Source organism: Panthera tigris, chromosome B1 (genome assembly GCF_018350195.1).
Source record: "Panthera tigris isolate Pti1 chromosome B1, P.tigris_Pti1_mat1.1, whole genome shotgun sequence".
Classification (NCBI taxonomy): Eukaryota; Metazoa; Chordata; class Mammalia; order Carnivora; family Felidae; genus Panthera; species Panthera tigris.
Genome location: NC_056663.1, coordinates 26,194,397 through 26,199,824, shown reverse-complemented (window position 1 = coordinate 26,199,824; position 5,428 = coordinate 26,194,397).

Here is a 5,428-nt window from a genome sequence, read left to right as displayed (position 1 = left end):
ACCGACTGAGCCACCCAGCAACCCTTAGTATATATTGTATTTAATATTAATAAAATCTGGTAAGTTTGTATAATCCAACATATGTCCTATGCCTTTTTTATTCTAAGTATTTTATAGATTTTATTATTAAAATTTTTTTATATTTACATTTCAGTTGCTTTTTTGCTTTCCTAAAGAGAAGATACTGTTGTATTTTTCCACCCATGCTAGCAAATTTTCTTACTAATTTTAGTTTAACTTAGTGATTATTAAGTTTTCTGGATATAGCAGCATTGGTATACAAAATTTTTTCTTTCTTTTATGATACATTTTATTGTACATTGCTTTCCTGTCTTATAGGAATGGCTGCTGAATTTCACCGAAGGTTTTGAGCATATATTTCCAAATCATATGGATAATATAATATTAATCCTTTAATTGTTGAGGTAATTAATTATATTAAAGATTTCCTAATGATAAATGAACTTTGCCTTACCAAAATAAACTGTACTTGTTATTCAGTATTATGTTTTTTGAACTACTTGATATAATTTACCTTAATGTGTTTAGACTTTTAACCTCCACTTTCATATGCAATATGTCTGTTGTGAAGTGTTAAAATTACACAAACTTCATAAGATAAATTGGAGCTATTTCCATATTTTTCTTTGATCAGTAATAGTTTTAATAGCGCCTAAATTAGTTTTCCTTTAAAAGCAAACTAGATCTCAGTAAAAAAAAAAGAAATGCCTGAGCCTAACACTTAAAAAGAAAAAAAAAGCATCTATTGAGCTATAGTTTACAATAAAATGTCCTCATTTTAAGAGGACGGTCTAATGAGGTCTAACAAATGAACACACCTGTACAATGGCCGTCCCACACACGATCACCTCCAAAAGTTTCCTTTTATGCCTTTTCAGTCCCTGTCACCAGCCCCAGCCAACCAGTGGTCTGAATTCTATTGCTTAGTTTTCCTGCTCCAGACCTTCATATAAATGGAATCATACAATATGTACTCTTCTGCGCCAGTCTTTTTTCCTTAATACAATGGTGTGAGAATTATCCATGTTGTTGGACCTACCATAGTTTGTTCTTTTTTGTTGTTGAATAGTTTTCCACTGTGTGGACATACTTCACACACTGTTGATGCACTGTTGATAAATATCTGCATTAGTATAACTTGGGGCTAGAGGAAATAAAGCTGCTATAAAATTCATGTAAAAGTCTTTGTACGAACACATGTTTTCACTTCTCTTTGTTAAACAACTAGGAGAGGGATCACTGGGTCATATATTAAGTAGATGTTTAATTTTATAAGAAACTGCCAAATGGTTTTCCTAAACCGGTTGTTGTATTTTACACACTTCCCAGCAATGAAAGAAAGTTCTGGTTGCTCCGCATCCTGACTTGGTATTATCGAGTTGTTGTTTTTAAATTTTAGCTTGTAAAGCTGGGTCTACCTAATTTGTTCTCATTTGTATTCCTCTGACAATTTCAAGTATACAAATCTCTATAAGAAAAAAAAAAAAAGAGAGAGAAATCTCCTTAGGTATTATCGGCCAGCCATATATCTACTTTTGTGAGGTGACTGTTCAAACATTTGACCAGTTAAAAAATCTGGTCATTTTGCGTCTTATTATTGAGTTGTAAAAGCTCTTTACATATGGTGGATATGAGACCTTTCCTTTCTAAGATGGTCTATGGATACCAGTGGGCCTCCAAGGTCAAAACTATTTTTAAAAGAATATTTGCTTTTTTTGTTGTGTTGACATTTGCCCTGAGGGTAAATAGACAAACAAAAACCAGTGGTGGTAAAACCCCTGGCTCCTTACCGTGAATCAGGGTGGTGGCACCAAACCATACTAGTAGTCAGTTATTCCTCATTGCCACATAGTTGTAGTTTAAAAATATGCCTTAAAGAAACACTTAAAAATGTACTTTGTGCAGTAAAAATTATTAATTTTATTATTTTAGCCTTGTAGTATATGGCTTTTAAATATTCTGTTACTAAATGGCAAGTTTGCACGAGGCCCTTCTGCTGCCCACCCGACTTAGAAGAGGCAAGCACCTGTGCAGTTGCCTGAGTTGCAAGCGTAACCAGTCACGCTTCTCACTAAACGCCATTTTGTGATGATAAACATCTGTTTATTCAGACTTGGGTACTTGGCAACATGTTCCTCAGAAACGAATGGTGCATTTGTGTCACTTCAAGGAAAACAACTGACTGTATTTGTCGCCAATGATATAATTTGAGCTTTCAAGGGAGAATTACAATATTTGAAAACGTGAGTCCACCAGCGGGAGCTTACTATCTTCTCAATAGTCAAAATCTTTCCGGGTGATATCAGTAGTGATGTTAACAAATGTGATTTTTTTAAATGTTTATTTTATTTTTGAGAGAGACATAGAGCACGAGCAGGGGAGGGGCAGAGGGAGAGGGAGACACAGAATCCGAAACAGGCTCCAGGCTCTGAGCTGTCAGCACAGAGCCCGACATGGGGCTTGCACTCACGGACTTCGAGATCATGACCTGAGCCGAAGTCGGACGCTCAACCGACTGAGCCACCCAGGCGCCGCGACAAATGTGAGTTTTAAACTACTGTATGATAGGAACTGTCAACATTTGGACTATCAGCATAACTCAACGAGCCCATATTTTCCTAATGATTAGTGCACGGTGTTACAAAGTCATGCATGGGTGAAAGATCCATTCAAAGTATAAAATAGGCTGGTGGATTTTAATAAGAACAGTATGAAACGGTCACTCACACGGTTTCAGATTCCACACTGCAATTACCCTTTAAGAAATGACGATGCTTAAGACCATTTTGGTCTTCGTATCTACACCAATTTCCTAGGGCTGACATGGCAAACTACCAGCAACTGGGTTGCTTGGAAGAACAGAGATTTATTGCCTCACAGTTCTGGAGGCCAGGAGTTTGCGATCAAGGGGTCCACGCTCGCTCCGAAAGCTGTAGCAGAAAGGTCCATTCCTCTTCCAGCTTCTGGTAGCTTCAGGTGCTCCTTGGCTTGAGTAGCATAATTCCTATTTCTGCTGCCATCATCACATGGCCTTCTCCCTGTGTCTCTTCACACCGTCTTCTTCTCTAATGTCTGTGTCCACAGTTCTGTCTTACGAGGATTCCAGTCATATCGGATTAGGGCCCACTCTAATGCCCTCACCTGGACTTGAGTAAATCTGCATAGACCCTATTTCCAAATAAGGTCACATTCTGAGGTACTGGGAGCCAGGACCTATATTTTGTAGGAGGAAGAAAATTACAATATCAAAGAAGAATATTGGGGCGCCTGGGTGGCTCGGTTGAGCGTCCGACTTCAGCTCAGGTCATGATCTTGCGGTTCGGTTCATGAGTTCAAGCCCCGCCAACGAGCTCCCTGCTGTCAGTGTGGAGCCTGCTTGGGATTCTCTCTCTCCCTCTCTCTTTCAAAAATAAAAAATAAACATTAAAAAAAAAAAAAAACAAAAAAAAAACAACCCAGAGAAGAACGTCTACATTTAGATATCCTTTGAAAAGACTGTTACTTCTTTTGCAGGCAACACATATCTGTGTGAGGCCAGATTTTCTTCATACCCTGCAACCAAAACAACAGTAAATCACAATTTACAGGTTCTGGGAATTCGAATTTACCTTTTTCAGGTGGTGTGTGTGTGGGAGGGGGCATCATTCTGCTCACCCACAGGCTGACAGAACAGATTGAAGACGTGAAATGTGGGGAGAGACAGAGGACCGTGGGACCACACATGTCACCAAGCAAGAATGAGTCAGAATACAAGGATTTAAAGCCAAATATAAATGCTACCGAAATTCTTACTTCTGTCACCCATGTCTATGGCTTTCTCAGCCTGTATGGGTTATTCAGAGCCGACGCTGACTGTTGCCTAACAATACAGCTGCCATTTACATCCACGTATAGCCTCATTTAGCTGAGATTCGAACCCAGGTCTACCACACTGCAATTCCAGCTTCTGACCACCGGCTTCGGTGCCTCTCTGGGGGGGAAACGCGTCTATATTCTTAAAACTCCGAGCTGCTCTATTGTGTCTCCGAATGCCATTAAGCATCCGATAGATTCTGGTTCCAAAGCAACAACATTTCAGCAGAAATCGTTATGATATCTTAGGAGGTTTTTGTTAAGCGCGGAAGGGTCCTTTTAAGCGGCTTATGCAATCAGAGCACACAACGAATTTAAAGAAAACTTCAAGAGCATATGGCATTCCGATATCTTCCAAGTGTGATTTGATGGGGCCAGCAGTGAACATGAAGAGAGGTATGATTTAAAAGAAAGCTGTTGGAGTACTGTGTTGCAAATAAAATCTAAGAAGGCACTTTGCAATTCAGTTTTCTGTTTCTATTTTTTTTTTTTTCCTGGTGTTTTATTGCTGCCTTGCCCTTCCCAACGCTATAAATGTTCCTTGCCGGTTTTACATTCTAAATTCTAACTCCGCTGGCGTGTTCTCTCCAAGAATCTGACACTCACGTCCCCTGGTGTACTGGAAAGAAGGAATGCCACAGCTTAGTAAGGGGAAGGGAGGGTGCTCTATGGCTTTGCTAATGTGTCATCAGCTCTCATTATTTTTTTATCCATCATCTCATCCCCGATGGCAGCATTTGGATAAAACGACCTCCAAATTCTCCCAGTCCTGTAAGTCTATGACCCTACAGAGATTATGTTGGACTCTGGCTTGGTGCCACCAGATCCACGTCCCCGTCCCATTGTTTAGGAAAGTAATTCCACCCCTGCGGGGACACACACGGAAAGCGGTATGATGTTTCTCGGGGCTTTTGTGCTGTGACTCTGACCGCCGGCCAGGACGACTGACCCCTCCGCGCTGTCAGTACAGACCCCTCGCAGGAGGGCCCGGCTCTGGCCGGGGGGCGCTGGGAAGACAGGAGACACAGAGGGGGGAGTCCTCGCAGAGAAGGGCTCCCGAGCCCCGCGGCTGCCGTGCTGTCCTCAGTTTGCTGTTTCAAAGTGAGGTCTGAGGACCAGCAGCCAAGGCGTCACCTGACGATCATTCTGTTAGAGGCTCTCAGGCCCCCGCCCCACACCTCCGGGATCAGAGTCTGCCGAGTAAGATTTCTAGGTGATTCCTGTGCCCATAAGAGTTCTCGAACCCCGTAGTTAAGCGCGGCTGAGCAGTCCCACTTGGCCCCCGAGCGTGGCGGAGGCCAGGGCCCGAGGTAGCGGAGTGGCCGCTGTCCCGCTGCCGGAGAGGAGACCCCGCGGAGAGGCGGGCGCCGTCCTGCCCGCAGCCCGGCCGGGTCCCGGGCAGCGCCTCCCCGGGGGCCGGCCGCGGTGGTGCTCCCCACGCCCCCGCCGCCGTCATCCCCAATGAGCGGCGCGAGCGGAAGAAAGCCCGCCCCGGGCGCAGCCTGCGTTCCTCCCGCCAGCGGTCTCCTCCGGCGAGCGCGACTCCGGCCCCGAG